Source organism: Canis lupus, chromosome X (assembly GCF_003254725.2).
Source record: "Canis lupus dingo isolate Sandy chromosome X, ASM325472v2, whole genome shotgun sequence".
In the NCBI taxonomy this organism is placed as follows: domain Eukaryota; kingdom Metazoa; phylum Chordata; class Mammalia; order Carnivora; family Canidae; genus Canis; species Canis lupus.
Window position 1 is genome coordinate 88,530,094 of NC_064281.1, and position 20,439 is coordinate 88,550,532.

General features: G+C 42.2%; 1 pseudogene; it reads right to left on the minus strand.

Annotated features, from left to right (window-relative positions):
* Window positions 1-16,746: 16,746 nt before the first annotated feature.
* Window positions 16,747-17,907, minus strand: LOC112649203 (glutamine synthetase-like; annotated as a pseudogene).
* Window positions 17,908-20,439: the final 2,532 nt, after the last annotated feature.

Below are 20,439 nucleotides of genomic sequence, written 5' to 3' on the forward strand. Positions count from 1 at the left end.
ACCCCCCGTTTCCCCACCCCTCCCACACAGTCAGCTTCAATTCACTTCACTTCGGGGTCTAGGGGGGCTAGGTCTTCTCAGGCTTTTCCTCTCTTCCTTGTATCCTACCTACTCATCTAAGCCGTCAGAGCCTGAGTTTTGAAAGTGACTGGCGTGGGTTACTTACAATACTTCAAGATACCAGGTGTGGGAGGTGGGACAGGAGTTATTTTTCTAGTTATTTTTTTTCTGCCCTCAAGCCATCTCATGTAATAAACACCTACAAAACAAAATGGTTTTTTGATTGTTCAGTGTTTGCGATGAGCATTGAAACATTTCTAAGATCCACTTTTAATATTTGATTACCTCCCATACTACAGGAAAATAGTGAGTCATCTCTAAATACAAGAGATATGTTTGGGAGGAGGGCATGCCCTTCGAAGGCATGACTCTTTAAATGGAAATAAGATGCCATATTTCTTTTTTTAAGATGCTGTATTATGTGGTTAAGACTGCAGGTTTTCAATTTCTTTTTACAAGTGGTGAGAAAAAAAAAAGAGAGACCTCTATAGATGAAAAGAGACTTCAGAGACCTATTAACCAAATGCTGTTATATGAGCTAGACCTTGTATGAATCATGAAACTGCTGTGGGAAAGAAAGAGAATGAGACAATTGGGGAAATATGAACACAAACTGGACATTTGATGAGACTAAGGAATGATTATCATGGTGGTGTTACGTGTTTTTAAAAAGTGCAATTCTTTCTAAGACATACATTGAAATATTTACAAGTGAAAATATGAAATTATGTGTATGTGTGTGTGTGCGTGTGTGCGTGCACGTGTGTGTGTGTGTGTGTGTGTGTGTGTGTGTGTGTGTGTGTGTGTTGGATGAGGGCTGGATGGGATATGGATGAAAAAGATTGTCCATGAGTTGCTAACTGTTGAGGCCGGGTAATAGGCACACGGGCTTTATGATACTACCTTTCTACTTTTCTTTATGTCTCAACAGTTTAATAATAACAGACTTTTTAGTCGAGAGCTGAGATTAAAGTAGGATCTCCGTGAATGTGAAACTTGGCTCTACTTCCTAGCCATGTGATATCATTAGAGACATTAGAGACATGTCCCCTCTCTGAGCCTAACTGTCCTCATCTCTAAAGTGATGAGAACATGAAGATTGAATAAAATAATAGATGGAAAGACTTGAGCACAGAGCCTGGCACATAGTAAGCAATCAATAAATAGTAGATCTTATTCTAGCCAGTTATTTTGTCCAGTTTTCTGAACCTATAATTGCAGGCCCTAAAAGAATTTATGCCCTAAGAAGTTCTTGCCACTAAAGTAGAAGAGTTTTGCAATACGCAAGATGTCTACTGCTATTTTCCAGATGGGGAGCATGTCTGGGAAAGAGAGGCTCTGGTAGTAGCACAAGTGGAAATAATGGCAAAGAATCAGACAATTGGTCCTGAGAAATAAGAAAGTCTTGGGTGGCAGTGCTAAGCCTTTAAAAGCCTCCTTGAGAACACACAGCACCTGCTATTTCTTTTCTGTTTCCCCCTCTCCTTTCCACCCATGCTGCCTCATAGTGAATGTTGACTGCCTAACCAATTCTCCTCAGAGTTGTTTGGAATATAGATGGGAGAAAGACTGGTTGCTCCTGCAGCCAGCTAGGAGTCCATCCTGTGCACTGTCTTCATGCCTCACATAGGACTAGAATGCTCTGTAATAGTCTGGTAACTCTTCTGACAAAAACTTACCAGATGCTTACTGTGTGCCAGGATACTGCTGGACACTAAACATATAAGATCTCAATGACCCAACTGTATTTTATTTTTTTTAAAGATTATCTATCTATCTATCTATCTATCTATCTATCTATCTATCATCTATCTATCTATCTATCTATCTATCTATCTATCATCTATCTATCTTTTTGAGAGAGAAAAAAAAAGAGAATGAGTGAGGGGAGGAGCAGAGGGAGAGGGAGAAGCAGACTCCCCAGTGAGCAGAGAGCCCAATTCAGGGTTCAATCCCTGGGATCATGACCTGAGCTGAAGGCAGATGCTTAACCGACTGAGCCAGGTGTCCCTGCCTGGTGCCCCTGCCCTAACCCCATTTTAGACATGGGTAGACTGAGGTTTGGGAAGATGAAGTGGCTTGCCTGCTTCATCTTCCTAAAACTAGGAAGTAACAGAATTGCTATTCTGAATGCAGGGCTATCAGACACAGAAACCATGTTCCCTTAATTAGCTTGACCGTGGTAATCATTCACTCTGTATATGTGTGCCAACACATCATGTCATATACCTTAAATATATACAACTCATATGAAAATAATAATACAGAGACCTTGCCCCTTACTTCTATGTCTTTACTGTAACTTCACACCCATTGTCAGAATGAGGAGTAGCAACAGAAGGATTCTAGGTGCTATCTTTCTCCCTCTCAGAGCTTCATTAATATCTCAAAGATTCCTTCCCAGCGTGGTTTATATTGTAAAAGTAGTGATGTACAAAGGAAAAGGCGCTTTCGGATATGCCGGGTGCTGCACCGAGTAGTTCCATTTTGTTTTCATGAACTTGAAAGATACGCAGAACCAAAGCCTTGTTTTGCTGTCAGGTCATGGTGCTTCCTAAGGCCACGTGGCCTACGTAGAAGAGAAAGTTGCTGAACAAAGAGACTCTTCATGTGTAGGCTCAGTACCCAGCCCCTGCGGCACACGAAGGTTCCAGGGTAAGGGAGCAACGTGGATTCCATTGAGCTCGGCTGGAAGGGAGAGGTGGGCTGCCAGACAGGCCTCTTGCCAGCTCTGAGTCATTGCAGGCTTCCCGAGCCCAGCCAATTTACCTGCTTTTCAATAAGATCTTTATTTGTCCTTCTATTCTCGTCAAAAGCTGTTGTCATTTCCTTTTCTGTCTGGAGACATTGGGAACTGCCTCCAGGCTGTGTGACCACGCTGGTCCCTTGTGCAACCCCCAACTCATCCAGATGAAACACATCTTAGAATTCCCCTTGTTTGGCCTTTTCTTCCTTCTTGGGCAAAAAGCGTCCTATTTCTCCCATTTCCAGAGCTTCAGCTATTCAAAATCTTTCTTGGGTCAGCAAGCAGCTGGGGTGTTGGGGTCAATGAAAAGTGCTGTCCTGGTAGCTCTGGTATCATCAAGTGGTTGCATTTGGAGACATATGGATTCACAGGATCAGAACGTGGTAGATCTGCCAAGCAGTCAGAAACTGCCAAACGGGGGGCCAGATTAGAGTGACTGCAGCTCGGTTGTGAAAACTTTCGTTTTGTTCATTCAATTCTTCTTTTATTTTTTTACTCCAGAAACACTTCTTAAATGCCTATTAGAATATCAGGGTCTTGGCCCCACCCTCAGGAAACTCATCTTGAGGGAGGGTAGATGGACACGTAAACACACAGTAATAATACAGTGTGGCCAGTTCTGTATCAGAGAGCGGTTTAGAAAGTACATTTTATTTTTATTTTTATTTTTTAAGATTTTATTTATTTATTTGACAGAGGGAGAGAGAGAAGCAGGCTCCCCACTGAGCAGCGAGCTGGATGTGGGGCTTGATTCCAGGACCCTGAGATCATGACCTCAGCCGAAGGCAGCCACTTACCTGAACCACCCAGGGTTCTGAACCACCCAGGTACCCCTAGAAAGTACATTTAAAATCAATAGTCCTGGTTTAAAGGATATGAAATCTCCTATGTTCCCTCTAAAGCATAAGGACAATGGATGTACGTAGGTACATGGCACCAGAACTTCACAGATGGCCAGCAGAATATCTTTTTTTTTTTTTTTTTTGCCAGCAGAATATCTATATCTAACTATTGGGGTTCCAGAAAGCCAGGATGTTGTGATTAGCTAATGAGATAGAATTTTATCCTTAAAAGCATCCTATGGATTTAACACATCATGCTCAGCTCATGCCAGTAATTTCTTTTCATTATCTCTATTTTCCAAACTTTTTATCAAACAATTTAATAAATACCTCAAATGTGTGTATATTATATATAATATAATAAGTGTACATATATATGTAATCTCATATTACAAAAATTATTTTCCTCATTATTAAAACTAGGGGTCAGGAAGTTATCAACTGCTTTTGTAAATAAAACTTTATTGAAACACACACACATACAAAAGCATCCTATGGGGAGGGCAGGTGACAAGCAAGTGGACAGCTAGGATTGCCCATTGGGACTGAGGAGCTAGCCATGAGGGTTCTGGTTCAGGATTCAGACTCCTAATCCATAAAAGGACCTGAAGAACAAAGGAGACCTCGATCCCAGAGGAAATCTATGGCTGAGTCTGCAGAGGAAGGGCATAAAGTAGGACTTGAAGACAGGGATGGAGGTAAAAACAACATAGGAGTATATTACCTATCTTCCAGGTGGTAACTAGAATATAGGGAAGCCACGAAGCAGGACAGGAGCCCTGCTGACAGTACCAGGGCGGGCATAAGGATGTGCCGCTCAGATCTCTCACTGCTGGTAGAGGAACCAAGCTGCTGCTGTGCTCTGAAATCATTACTGGATTTGCACTGAGGCCACACTTCCTACGGGCTGCTCCTGGGCAGGGAATGGGCATAGCAGGGACACTAGACAGCCCTGTTCATGGGAAACACTGGATTCCTTTGACTGCTGACTGTCTCAAAGATGCCATGATGGTCACGTTAACCTTTTTTTAGAACAGCATGCAGGTTAAAACACTTCCTTCTGACTGACTTTCCTTCCTCCCTTCCTCCCTCCCTCCATCCCTACCTCCCTCCTTTCCTTCCTTCCTTCCTTCCTTCCTTCCTTCCTTCCTTCCTTCCTTCCTTCCTTCCTTCCTTCCTTCTCTCCTTCACTCAGGGTCAGACCTGCTTTGCATTGCGCTACATACTGATAGCTCTCCCAGACTTTCCCCCTGCTTTCCATTTCCTATTATGGGGTTTGCCCCAATAAATTTCTTATGCTTTTTTGTAAAAGATTGTATTTATTTATTCATGAGAGACACAGAGAAAGAGGCAGAGACACAGGCAGAGGGAGAAGCAGGCTCCCTGTGGGGAGCCTGATGCAGGACTCCATCCCAGGACCCCAGGATCATGACTTGAGCCGAAGGCAGATGCTCAACCACTGAGCCACCCATGTGCCCCATCTTATGCTTTCTTTAAAAAAAAAACTTTGCTTCTTTATTTATTTAGAGAAAGATAGTGCAAGCAAGGGGAGGAGCAGAAGGAGAGGGAGAGAGAGAATCTCAAGCAGACTCCATGCTGAACATGGAGCCTGATTCGGGGCTTGATCTTGTGTCCTGAGCCCAAAATCATGACCTGAGCCAAAATCAAGTCAGTCACTCAACCGACTGAGCCACCCAGGCACCCCAAATTTCTTATGCTTTTAATCCTCTTTTTGCCTGCTGCTTGAAGCACCTGGACCAACATATGTGTGGTTTACAGGATCTCAACAAAAGGAGAGTTGCAAGGACAAAGATTTAATTGGACAGTCACCTAATGTTTTTCACATTCCATTCTGTGAAAAATGTAGATTCATTGGGTAGGCCTCAGGGCCCAGGCACAGTGCTAGGCTCTAGGAATTCGGTAATGAACACAGTGAACAAGATGTCCCGATGAATTTATCGGGAAAGACAGCAGAGATCAAGTAAGTAATTAGGATGTTACTTGTCACTTAAAAAATGTTTTTGTCACTTAAAAAAAAATCTACTGATATAGCTCAAACCTTTTACCATGGCTTATAAGTTTTCATGATCTGGCTCCTACCTATCTGTCCATCCTCCTTTCTCATTGTGTCCATATTGCATGCTGCACCAGCTAGCATGAAGTACTTGCATTTCCCAGAACTCTCCATCTTCTTCTTACCTCTAGGCTTTCCCCCAAGATAGCCCTCACCCACCAGCATTAGGACACATCTATCCACCAAGCTTAGTACAATCTTCTGTGAGCAACTGATGGCACTCCTCCTCTGTGTTCCTGTAGCACCCTGCACCCTGGTCATTGGTTTCACCACAGGCAAGTAAATGGCAAACTACAGAAAAGAAAGATGCTAGGCACAAGAAATACGTATTTCGTCTTTCCAGATCGGTTGGCTCATATTTAAGAAACAGTATCTCCTCTCTTTCTGCTCAAGCCAAACTTGACTTCTGTTTTGTTGCAGAGACTGCTAACTGCCTCCCCACTATCTGTTCTTCCCTGCCTCTTCACTGTAATGATGTGCCCAGATATAAAAATATCTCACTTCCTAGTCTCTTGCAAATGGAAATGGACAGTGAGATCCAAGCAGAAGTTGTGGGGCAGGGCTTCTGGGAAGCCCTTCTTGCCTTTGACCCTCCCTTCTACCCACTGCCTGGTATTTGAATGTGATGCTTAAAGTTCCAGCAACTTGGGACCATGAAGGAAAGGTCAAGAGAATTACAAACAGCCCTGACATTCTTGAGCTGCTAAAGCAACACCAGTAACCGCCTACCTTTGGACTTCTCATTACACAAGACAAATAAACCCTCATGTGTTTCAGCCACTGTGATAATTTTTTTTACTCACAGATTAATGCAATTCTGAACCAATCCACCTCAACAAGTTATGTCTCCTTCTCCTTAGCTGTACTTCTGCCTGGAATGTCTCCCTTCCTACCATCCTTTCCCCTCAATCTCTGCCTACCAAATCTTATCCGTCCCTGAAGACTCAGTTTGAACAACAGCCACTTTATTTTTATTTTTTATTTTTTTATTGGAGTTCAATTTGCCAACATATAGCATAACACCCAGTGCTCGTCCCCAACAGCCACTTTAAAGGATTTTATTTTATCCTCCCTCAATCTAGATGTGCTATTTCCCTCTTTTGACTCATTCTTCTTATACTGTATCTGGACATCTGGACCCCTTTTGTGGATTTATTCCACAAAATATAAATATATGTATAAATAAAATTATAAATATAAATATATATTGACATTCATCTATACATAATTCTGTATGATAGGTATTAATGCTCATATTTGTTTATTATTATTTTTAAAGATTTTATTTATTTATTCATAAGACACACACAGAGAGAGAAGCAAAGACACAGGCAGAGGAAGAAGTGGGCTCCGTGCAGGAAGCCCGATGTGGGACTTGATCCAGGGACTCCAGGATCATGCCCTGAGCCAAAGGCAGACTCTCAACTGCTGAGCCACCCAAGCATTCCTAATGCTCATATTTGTATTATACATTTCTTTGTATTTTTCTGCAAAAAATAGCAGACACATTGTAGATATTCAATAAACCCTTGTTGAATTAAATATAAACTTACAATAAAAATATAACTTCTCTGGGACACCTGGGTGACTCAGGTGGTTTAGTGACAGACTCTAGATTTTGGCTCAGGTCATGATTGAGGGGTCGTGAGATCTAGCCCTATGTCAGACTCTGTGCTCAGAGTGGAGTCTGCTTGGGATTCTCTCTCTCTCCCTCTCCCCTGCCCCTCCCCCTGCTTGTGTGTTCTCTCTCTCTAAATAAATTAATTAATTAATCTTTAAGAAAGAAACAGAATTTCAGGGATGCCTGGGTGGTTCAGTTGTTGAGCATCTGCCCTGGTCTCAGGGCATGGTCCCTGAGTCCCGGGATCAAGTCCTGTATCGGGCTATCCCCAGGGAGCCTGCTTCTCCCTCTGCCCATGTCTCTGCCTCTCTCTCTCTGTGTCTCTCATGAATAAATAAATAAAATCTTTTAAAAAAAAAGGAAAATCATAACTTCTCTTTATTTTCTTTAAAAGATTTTATTTATTGGGGCATTTAGGTGGCTCAGTTGGTTAAGTGTTTGCCTTCAGCTCAAGTTAAATCCCCGGATCAAGCTTCACGTCCGGCTCCCTCTTCACTGGGGAGTCTGCTTCTCCCTCTGCCCCTCACCCCACTCATGCTGTGCTTCTCATTAGGGATTTTATTTGAGAGTGAGAAAGCACAAGTAGGGATGTATTACACATCTTTGTATCTACCTAGCACTGTGCCTGACATATAGCAGATACTCAGTAAGTGATTGCTGAATGTCATCTTACTTGACATGTCTGCAACATTTAGAATTATTGACCACAGCCCTCATGAAACATATTTCCTCTCTGCTTTCCTGACACTGGATTCTCTTTGTTCTTTCTCCCCCCAATAAGTCATTTTTAGTTTTCTTGGCTGAGTCCTCTTCCAACAGCCCTTTCAGTTCTTCAAGACACAGATTTTTTTCCCCTCTCTTTTCACTTTTATTAAATCTCAAAAAGTTATTATTACCACATTATCTCCTTGAATAGATCATTCCTTTAACATTCTTTCTACTCCGGTCTTCTCAAACTTCATTAAGATGCATTTTGGACATTTTGCCATCTTCAATGACTCCTAACCTCTTTCAGGCTTTTTTTGTATCTTTATCTCCTTGTACTTTTGACTACATAATATCATCTGACCTGTTTTCCAATCCACAGATTCTCTTTGGCTCTGTTTAATCCATCAAGGGAGGTTCTATTTTGTACTTAAATTATCATATTTTTTATTTCTCAGAGTTCCCTTCAGTTCATTTTTTTCAAACCTATTACTCAGTTTTCATAGTTGATTTCTTTTTTTAAAGTTTTAATTTGGGGGCACCTGGGTGGCTCAATGGTTGAGCATCTGACTTTGGTTTGGGGCCTAATCTCGGGGTCCTGGGATCAAGTCCCTCATCAGCCTCCCCACTGGGAGCCTGCTTCTTCCTGTGCCTATGTCTCTGCCTCTTTGTGTGTGTCTCTCATGAATAAATAAACAAATAATCTCCAAAAAATTTTAAAAATAAAGTTTTAATTTTAATTCCAGTTGGTTAACATATAGTGTTCTATTAGTTTCAGGTGTCAACAGTGCCATGCATCACTCTGTGCTTGTCACAAGAGCACTTCTTAATCCCCATCACCTATGTCCCCCATCTCCTATGCCCCTCCCCTCTGGTAGCCATCAGTTTGTTCTCAGTAGTTAGGAATCTGTTTCTTGATTTCTCTCTCTCTCTCTCTCTCTCTCTCTCTCTCTCCCCTTTGCTCATTTGTTTTGTTCCTTAAATTCCACATGAGTTAAATCATATGGTATTTGTCTTTCTCTGACTAGTTTCACTTAGCATTAATCTCTCTAGTTCCATCCATGTCCTTACATATGGCAAGATTTCATTCTTTTTAAAAAGATTTTTATTTATTTATTCATGAGAGACACAGAGAGAGACAGAGACATAGGCAAAGGGAGAAGCCTCCCTGTGGGGAGTGTGATGTGGGACTCGATCCCAGGACCCCGGGATCACAACCTGAGCTGAAGGCAGATGCTCAACTACTGAGCTACCCAGATATCCCAAGATTTCATTTTTTATAATGGCTGAATAATAGTCTATTGTGTATATATATATATATATATATATACATATATATATATATATATCACCTCTTTTTTATCCATTCATCAATTTCATCAGTCAATGCACACTAGGGCTGCTTCAATATCTTGACTATTGAAAATAATGCTACTGTAAACATAGGGGATATTCTTTTGAATTGGAGTTCTTGTATTCTTTGGGTAAATACCTACTAGTGCAATGGCAGGATCATGAAGTAGTTCTATTTTTAACTTTTTGAGGAGCCTCCATACTGTTTTCCAGAGTGGCTATACCAGTTTGCAATCTCACCAACAGCGTGCGAAGCTTCCCCTCTCTCCACATCCTTGTTCACACTAGCTGTTTCTTGTGTTGTTGATTTTAGTCATTCTGATAGGTGTAAGGTCATATCTCATTGTAGTATTGATTTGCATTTCCCTGATGGTAAGTGATGACGAACATGTTTTCATGTATCTGTTGGTCTTCTTTAAAGGAACATCTGTTCATGTCTTCTGCACATTATTTTTAAAAGATTTGTTTATGTATTTGAGAGAGAGAGAGAGAGCATGAGATAGAACAGGCTCCCTGCTTCTCTCTCTCTGCCCATGTCTCTGCCTCTCTCTGTGTCTCTCATGAATAAATAAATAAAATCCTATAAAGAAATAAATCAACAAACAAACCTACTTTGTTGAGTGTGTTTATCATGAATGGATGTAGTATTTTCTCAAATGTTTTTTTCTGAGTCTCATAGTTTCTTTCCTAATTATTTAAAAATTCTTTCATTTAGCATATCAAATGTACTTATTTTATATTCAATATCTGATAATTTTGGGACGCCTGAGTGGCTCAGCAGTTGAGCGCCTGTCTTTGGCTCAGGGTGTCATCCTGGATTCCCGGGTTCGAGTCCCACATCAGGCTCCCTGCATGGAGCCTGCTTCTCCCTCTGCCTCTCTCTGTGTGTCTCTCATGAATAAATAAATAAAATCTTTTTTAAAAATCTGATAATTTTTATATCTGCAGATTTTGCAAGTCTGCTTCTGTAGACTCCTGTTCATAATGGCTTGCTTCTTTGTAGGTTTAGTGATTTTTTTTCATTGTGAGCTCATGATCTTTGGAATTTTATTTGTGGGAATTCTTTGAGGCCATGTTAAAACTCTTCCAGAGAAAATTTTCATTCACTAGTGCAATGTGTCCCAAGGCATTATCAACCAAGGAACACTATAAACTAATGTTTCTGTTTGGTGGTTTTGAAGACACAGACATGGTATTCTGCTCACAAAAGTGCTTGAGTGTTAGCATGTGGTTAGGAATTCTCAGAGGAAAGAACTTTTCTCCAAACCTCATGCCTGATCCCTAGGTAGGTATCTTTATGTAGAGAGGGAGTTTTTTTTAATTACTCACCGAGGGAGTCAGCCTTAGAGGATTTTAGCTTTATGGTAGGGTCTCTAGTCAGCCCACCTACCTCATTTGGGTCTCACACTTTATCCCCTGCCTCTGGTCCTACCACACGGTCTTTTAATACCAACTGTAGCCACCAAGGATAAGCAGATTTGGCCCAAGACAAATTCTAGCTTGATTGCCTCTAGAAAATCAGGCCCTGTTGTTTTCTCTTTCCTTTGCTTAACTTTAGCTCAGATTCACTTTAAAAACAACATGGAGGGGAGCCTGGGTGGCTCAGTCAGTTAAGTGTCTGCTTTTGGCTCAGGTCATGATCCCGGGGTCCTAGGATTGAGCCCTGCATTGGGTGCCCTGCTCAGCAGGGAGGCTGCTTCTCCCTCTCCCTCTGACCCTTGTCCCGGCTCATGTTCTCACTAGCTCTATATCTCTCTTTCAAGTGAATAAATTTCTTTAAATCATAAAAAAATTAAAAACAACATGGAACATGTTTTTTTTAAAGATTTTATTTATTTATTTATTTATTTGAAAGAGAGAGAGAGAGCATGAACAGTGGGAGAGGGAGAAGCAGACTCCCCACTGAGCAGGAAGCCCGACTCAGGGCTCAATTCCAGGACGCTGGGATCATAACCTGAGCCGAAGGCAGATGCTTAACTGACTGAGCCACCCAGGTGCCCCAACATGGAATATATTTTATCCAGATTTCCAGGTACTCTTTTCCCCTCCAGTGTTGCACTTGCTGGGGCAGAGGCTAAGCAGGCATTCTTTATTAAAAGAGTATTCTCCATACACTTATTCTATTGTCAGAAACAGAAATAATTTTGTCATTTAACAATATTCCCCTTGAGCAGTCTCATTTCTGTTCAGATTAGATCCTCTCTCGGGGGGAGACTCTTATATCTACCTTCTTGCCTTTTCCCTGTGTTTCGGGTATGACTAGCCACTGCCTACTGCATAGCCTCTTACAAATCACCTAATGCAAGGTCTCCTCCCACCTCCAAATTTACTCTGTTCTGCGTCCCCTGTCTTAGGGGCACAATAAACTGCCTAATCAATCAGGGTAGAAATATTGTCATCCCCTTTAAACCATCCTTTTCCTTCATAGTCAGTTACCAACTGCCCTGATTACCAGCTGTTTTAGGGTAGCTGGTTCTACCCCATTGCCCATGAAAACATCCTGGTTCACTCTCCCACCGATCCCTCGCCTAGACAATATCTCTAGACACATGACAGGTCTTTGGCCTCTAATCCATTGAGATACCCCTTCCATTATTGAAGGTGCCACTGAAACTCTCCAAATCACAGATCTGCTCATCTCACTTGTCTGTGCCAAAACCATTATTGACTTCAGAAAGAAAAAATTCCTGACTTCTGACTTGGCGTTCAAGCTATGTGACAATGGGGTGCTAATCTTTTTTTTTTAAGATTTTATTTATTTTATTTAGAGAGAAAGAGAGAGAGGGAGAGGGAGAGAGAATCTCAAGTAGACTCCCTGCTGAGCATGGAGCCCAAAGTGGGACTTGATCTCAAGACCCTGAGATCACGACCCGAGCCAAAATCAAGAGTCAGTTGCTTAACTGACTGAGCCACCCAGGCACCCTGTGGTGCCAATCTTTATAGTGCTTTAATTAAGACCCTCTATTCTGTGATACATGTAATGCTCCTGTTAGATTGTATTTGTCATTCTGTGACTTAACTCCTTTACCTGAAATACTCTTTCTCTCACTTCCACCTACCAAAATCCTACTTTTCATTTAAGGTCCAGTTCAATATTTGCTTCATCCATGAAGTCTTCCTGAAAATTAATTACTCCTGAGTCTGTAATAGTTTGCTGAATCTTTTATGTCTCTTCCTACATCGTGTCTTTTATTAGAGGCCATTGTGTGTGTTTCTGTTTCTTCTCCTAACCAGACATCAAGTCTTTGAAGGCGCTAGAGCATAGTGGTTATATACTCCGGCTCTGGACTCAAATAGACCAATAGATCAGACTCAAACCTTGAGCCCATCACTAGCTGTGTGACTTTGGGCTCGACTCTCTGAGTCCCAACTCACCTATAAGAGAGGGTGTAGTCGTTTTGTAAAGTAGAAAGCATCTAATTGATGTAAAGCCATGAGCACAGTGCCTGGCACAAATTAACTATTGAATAAATATTCGCTCTTATTATTAAAGGCAGAACCTGCTGCCTGTTCATCTTTTTATCTTTCCAACATTTCCTGCAGTGTCTCCTCTTCCCCCCTCCCCCCTTCCTGTTCTAGGGCTTAGTCTGGTACCTTGCACAGACTAAGTATCCAGTAAATTCTTCTTGAGTGAATGCTGAAAACATCACACAGTTTTTATAGAAATCATTTCATTCAGTCTGGGCCAAAACAGTTGACATTTGTATGAGACACCAACAGACAAATGCTTATGGGCTGTCCCAGCAAGATATATCAATGGCACATCCTGTCTGAGCACCAAAGAGCAGCCCCTTTCAGTATTGTGTGAAGAAGCTGGCTTTGCTAGGAATGGTGAAAGAGAAAGAGGAGGTTTCATATCCTAGGGAAGTGTTTGGAACTTAATGAGAAGTGTGGGCTGAGAAAATAACCCTGTTCTTTGAAAAGCAAATGCAGCTACTGAAAGTGAGGCCTAGGCCATGTGTGAGCAACAGGGGCCAGAGATTTGCACAATCTTTTTCCTGGCCTGTGGTGAATTTGGAATCAAACCCACTCAGCATTTTACTCTCTATAGACACAGCACATTTTTTCTCTAAATCCTCACTCTCAGCATGCTTCCTGACCAACATTCCTGATAAAACCAATGAAACCAAATGGGGCTAGATATGAAGTTGGTCTGCTCCCTCTTTCTCATTCCAGCACCAAAACAGTTTGTGCTCTGACTTTCCATTCCTTAAAACTACCGATATTCCAAAAATAAAAAATAAATAAATAAATAAAAATTTAAAAAGACTACTGATATTCCAGAAGGATCAGTATTCACTGGGATTCCATATTTTTTCTGTACTATTTCAAAGATGAATGTACTATGTTTTATGGCAGACCTATTGTAATATTCTCAGTAAGTTTCCCGTAAGGGTGAAACATTTTAAAATCCAATTTTGGTCATTCAGCTCTTCCTGAATTATGTCTTGCCTAGCTGCAAATCCATCAAAATGCCTAACTGACACTGTATGTGTTTTCAATTTTATTTGTCTTCTAAATTTGAGAAAGATCCAGACTTTTGCTGCTTTAAGCTAACTATTTTAGGAATGTTGAGCTTTATCATTCAGAGATGATAAAAATGGAATTTTTCTTTAATAGCCTAGAAAACTCAATGGTATTCCTGAGATCTGATTATTGCCCCTTGGGTCAAGAGGTATGGAATAGCTCAATGACATCATACGTGCATGCACACACAGAAAATGCAGTGGAAAGACTTTGTTCTTGAATGAAAGCTATACATGGCTGCAAGACTGATCTTTATTTATACATGTAACCCTTCATTCTTAACCTGACTCTTCCTTTGGAAAAATCAGTGGCCCCAGATACTGTGAACATTATTCAGTTTCATCCCCTAAAACGTTTTTGCTTTCCTAGTATCTGTCCCCTTCCTCCCTAAGACCTGTCTTGCTCTCGGCTAGCTGTCAAATAATCACTGGCAAGGTCTTGGCTGATAAGGTTTAAATGGGTTTCCAACAGTGGTGTGTGTGTGTGAGAGAGAGAGAGAGAGAGAGAGAGAGGAGACTGAGACAGAGATAGACAGACAGGGAGGGAAAGGGGAAGGAGAGACAGAGGAAGGGAAGTGAGAAAATAGTGGGGGTTGGCTGGGGCAACCATTTTAAAGATCTAGAGAATGAAGCTAGGATATTGTGTTCTGGCTGGGAATTTCTAGTATAAGAAGTTTACTTTTTTGGCTAGCAAGAACTTTAATACTAACCACTTTTCAATACTTTCAGGAATGTTTCTCACTGCAGAATTTCAGGGGAAGTAAATTTGGGGGCGGCTCTGTAAGGCAGAGTGACCGCCTCGGTGATGTCATGGGTGAGGTGCTGCTACACAGCATCCCCGGCTCCAATCATTACTCAGAGCTTATTGAATCAGAGACGCAAAGAGTGGGAAACTTTCTTGCCATATCTTATAATCTGGACAGGCCACTATGAGCTCAATTTGCTTCAAAGGTTGGATTTTTTTGGAGCTGTCTTCTTTTCTCTTCTAGTACCAACATGTTCTAACATTATCGAAGAGGTAGACTTTGAGGTGAATACAAACCTACATCTACGCTCTCAAATAGCCGCCAAAGAATAATTGACCATACAAATTCCCCTGGAAAAGTAGCTGGATCTTTTATTTATTTTTTTTAAGGAGTTTTACTTTTTTATTTGAGAGTGAGAGAGAAAGCATGAGCAGGAGGAGGAGCAGAGAGAGAGGCAGAATCCCCAGTGAGTGAGGAGCCCAGACATGGGGGGCTCCATCCCAGGACTCAGGAATCATGTCCTGAGCCAAAGGCAGACACTTAACTGAGCCACCCAGGCGCCCCCAACTGGATCTTTTAGATTGCGTTTATTGCCTGACCTCATTTCCAAGTCTCACCTTTTAATCATGCCTGTGATTTAGATGAAGCTTTGGGTTACTCCTCTCTTGTCTGCTCAGACAGTACCAATGCTTTTCCTTTCAATTCTCTCAACACCAAATGCCCAACTCTCTTGGGGCCTTGGTCGAACCAACCCACTGGGAAGGCACCTTTGCTTTCATTTTTTATTGAAGTATAATTAACATAAATGTTATATAAGTTTCAGGTATATATCGTTTTGGTTTGACAATTCTATACATTACTCAGCACTCACCATAATTAAGTGTAGTTGCCATCCATCACCATACAGCAATGTTATTATAATATTGACTCTATTCTCTAGACAGTACTTTTCATCTCTGCGATTATTTTATTTTTATTTTTTGCTTTTCAAAAAATTTTAATATATCACAAGGCCTGCTTTAGTGACATGCTAGTCCCATCAGAAAATAATTCCAATAATCCTTTGTCAATAATCCAATAATAACATGCAAGTTGACCAGCCAACTCTTTATTTCTAAACCTCTGTGTACATATGTGTCTTTTAAACCAAAGCCACGGGGCTCAGGTGACTCCTCCTTTTACACCATGCTTTCCACCTGTTAACTGACCAGTGTCTGCCCCCACCTGCAGAAGGGTGGGCAGGGCACATGGGAGCCTTATAGTGGCAGTGAGGGAATACCAAGTCTCCACTCAGTAGGAGATCTTTATTTCCAGACTAGTCACCTCAAATCTGGTTCTCCATGACCAGAATGTTTTCCTCCTTTAGGAAAAAAAAATACACATATCTGCACACCCATATATATATTTTTTGTTTTTACATTTAAATATAAAAATATTACTGTGCTTTGTGTTATAAATGGAGGACCAAGCAATAAAAACTTTTTCTGCTAAGGTGGGTCAATCCATCCTTACGCTGAGCTTGTCTTCAGGTGAGGGCCATCTTGCCCCAGGTAGGGAAAGCCCTGCACCAGGAGGATAGGAGGCATATTCCCGCTTGGTTCTCTCATAAGTCTCACTTTTAATAGAAAGTTGGTTATAACCTTATACGAAGTGGAACTTCCCACCAGGAGGGGAAATCCTAACCTAACCCCAGAGTAAGTAACCCTCCCCCTCTCAACACTCAGCTACCTCAAAGAAAGAGCCCTCCCCCTCCCTTCACAAACACTATTCTGTGTTCGGATAGCTACCCCTATTGGACAAACACACCTGATTAAATGGGAACAGTGGTTATGTCTCCCCACCTCCTCTCTACTAATGTACTAGACAGCTTCAGTGACAGGGGAAAAAAGGGGGGGGGGCGTGTAAAAAGATTAAGAATGTAACCCCTCTATCCTGGCCAAAGAAAGCAAGAGATATTAACTGGGCATAGGCATAAAAAAAGACCTTGACATTCTGCCCTTTGAGTTACAGCTATTAGGACAGTCAAGAGAGGGGCAAACACGGAGGCAGGATGGAGAACTAGGAGGGGTTCGATGGCTGCAAGTCTAGTCCACTTAGTTTTTGTACTGGAAGGGTTCATCGCCAGTTTCGTTGAGAAGACATGTGCGGATGAGAGCTTCTGTCACTGAAAAGGGGTTGCAGTTGGCAGAGGGGCGACGGTCTTCAAAGTAACCCTTCTTCTCCTGGCAGACAGTCCAGGGAATGCAGGTGCTAGCACCATGGTTGGCCACGCCGGCGGAAAAGTCGTTGATGTTGGATGTCTCATGGAATCCAGTTAGGCGCTGGGCATTATCCAGGCTTCCCTTGGGTTCGCAGCTCGGATGTGGTACTGGTGCCGCTTGCTCAGTTTCTCAATGGACTCCTCAATGTACTTTAGACCATTCTCCTCTCACATGGTCTTGGTGCTGAAGTTTGTGGCAGCCTGCACCATTCCAGTTTCCAGGAATGGGCTTAGGATCAAAGGTTGCTATCACTCTGAAGTCTTCCATACATGATGCAAGATGAAACAGGCCACCCAGAGATGATCTCCCATGTTGATTCCTTCACAGGGTCCTAACTGGAATTCCCACTAGGCAGGCATGACCTCAGCATTTGTCCCAGCAATCTTGATGCCAGCGTACAAGCAGGCCGGTAGTGAGCCTCCACGATATCCCTGCCATAGGCTTTGTCTGCTCCCACGCCACAGTAGTTTGGACCTTGGGGCCCAGGGAAGCCACTGGAAGGCCAACCAAAAGGGTGCCCATCTGTGCCCGTGACAGTATATTCCTGCTCCATTCCAAACCAAGGGTGCTGGTTGCTCACCATGTCCATTATCCGTTTACAGGTATGCCTTGAATTGGTTTTTGCCGGCTTTCTGTTGTATTTGAAGACTTCACAGAACACCAGCTTGTTGGAGTCCTTGCAGAAAGGGTCGCAAAACATGGCAGCAGGGACAAGATATATGTCACTGTTGGAGCCTTCAGATTTAAAGGTGCTAGAGCCATCAAAATTCCATCCAGGCAACTCTTCGACACCCGTGGGCTCACTGTCCAAGGTCCAGGTCTTGCAACATAATCCTTCTCCAGTCCAGTCAATCCAAGTATACATAGCTTGCACTTTCTCGCCCTGAGGCAGGGACATGTACACCTGCTTGATGCCTTTGTTCAAGTGGGAACTCACGGAGGTGGCCATGGTGGAAGTTGTTCTGGGTGGCTAGCAGGCTAGCAGGAGCAGGGCGGGCAGGCCGCGAGAGCGAGGTGTGGAGAGGAGAGGCCCGGTGTGCTGCTCAGAAGCTCCGCTCTACTCCCATTCTCAGCCTTGCCGATTTATTTATTTTATAATTAAAAGTTTATATCTCTTAATCCCCTTTATTGATTTTACCCCTCTTCCCACCCCTTCCTCTCTGGCAACCAGCAGTTTGTATTTAAGAGTCTGTTGTTTGTTTTGTTTTTTCAGATTCCACGTATAAGTGAGATCATATGATATTTGTCTTTCTCTGATTTATTTATTTCAACTTAGTATAATACCTCCTGAGTCCATCCATGTTGTCACAAATGGTAAGATCTTATTCTTTTTTATGGCTGAGTAATATTTCACTGTGTGTGTGTGTGTGTGTGTGTGTGTTGTGTATGTGTTTTATCCATTCATGTATGGATGGACACTTGGGCTGCTTCCATATCTTGGCTATTTTTGTAAATAATACTGCAATACACATAGGGGTTAAGAGCACCTTTGCTTTAGGTATCAGGCCTATTTGTGGTAACATTTTGTGATTTACAATACTTTTCCTTGTGTAGTCTTTCATCTTATGGGACAGACATAAGCATAAGGGTAGATGAGCCTTTCCCAACAGTTGAATTAGGGCCTCCTGAAGTCGAAAAATCCTTCCAAAACTTAATACTTCCTGTTTTCTGCTCCTGCCTGCTTTTGCTAATATATCTCCAGAGAAAGACTGTTGATCTTCAAGAAGTGCCATTTTAGGGGCACCTGGGGGGCTCAGCCCATTAGGCGTCTGCCTTTGGCTCGGGTTGTGATCCTGGGGAGCCTGCTTCTCCTTGTCCCTCTGCCCCTCCCCCACTTGTGTTTTCTCACTCTCTCAAATAAATAAAATCTTAAAAAAAACCCACAGTGTCATTTTGGATAATGGAACATTGGATGGGGAGAAAGGGGCAGCAGAGACCCTTTTAGCACCCCTCAGTCATACAGTGTAAGTGTCTAACACTTCATATCCTCAAAAGCCACATGCACAGTGAAGAGAAAGGGAGCTTCATTGCTACCACACCATTCCTACCCTGCCTATATATCCTAACAGTTGGGGGTACTTTATTTTTTTTAAGATTTTATTCATTTATTTATTTATTTATTTATTTATTTATTTATTTATTTGACAGATACAGAGTGCACAAGCAGGGAGCAGCAGGCAGAGACAGAGGGCTGAGCAGGGAGCCTGACCAGGGCTTGGTCCAGGACCCCAAGATCATGACCTGAGCTGAAGGCAGACGCTTAACTAACTGAGCCATCCAGGCACCCCTTGGAAGTGCTTTAAAAACACTGCTGCCTGTGTCCCACCCCCAAGAGATTCTAATTTAATTGGTCTTGTGTGCAGCCTGGGCAGCCAGATTTTTTGGAAGTACCCCCTCCCAGGTGATTTTATAGGTAGCCGGAATCCACAACCACTGTGTTACAGTGTGAAGAGTCCTTTGCTTGCTGACAAATGGCATCCTGTGAGAGGATCCCACCAGCAATCTATTGATGTAATATTAGGGTTTGATGGAGTTTTCCTCTTTCTTTTTTTAATTTTTTTTAATTTTTATTTATTTATGATAGTCACAGAGAGAGAGAGAGAGAGGCAGAGACATAGGCAGAGGGAGAAGCAGGCTCCATGCACCGGGAGCCTGATGTGGGATTCGATCCCGGGTCTCCAGGATCGCGCCCTGGGCCAAAGGCAGGCGCCAAACCGCTGCGCCACCCAGGGATCCCGAGTTTTCCTCTTTCAAAAATCATCTTTGGAAGAAAAAAAACAGGTGAGGGCCAGAAATGATGATCAATACTCATCAAGCTGAATTCTGATACTAAACCTTCTTCTGACTGAACCTCAACAAATACTAGTAATATTAGCTTTTTTTTTTTTTAAAGATTTTATTTATTCATGAGAGACACAGAGAGAGATAGAGAGGCAGAGACATAGGCAGAGGGAGAAGCAGGCTCCATGCAGGGAGCCTGATGTGGGACTCGACCCCGGGACTCCAGGACTCCAGGACCACGCCCTGGGCCGAAGGCAGGCGCTAAACCGCTGAGCCACCCAGGGATCCCAGTAATATTAGCTTTTGTTCTTCAGCATTAGTTATTAATCTCCATATAATACCTAAGGCTAGAGTATTGCTGTTGCCTGGGACTGAAGGGATTCCCAGTAAGTGGAATTTCAGTTTTCAATATGAGCGTTCTGGGGAAACTGCGATGAGCAGGTCACTTTAGGTACATAAGAGAAGAGGGTATAAACCATATAATTATTTGCACTCATACCCTGAGGAAAACAAATTGGGAAAATGTTCAATATGGAAGTCAGGCTTTTTGCAAAAATCTACCTCTTTTAGGGATAATTGCAGTTATTCTGTTTTATTTTGCTGGTACAGTCCTCCAAAGAAGTTCACTATAACCACTGTAACAAAAATAGCAAATACAAAACAAAGCAACAAACTAAAGAAACCCACCAAAGCTCCATAGTCACCAAGGACTTTTTAACCTGTA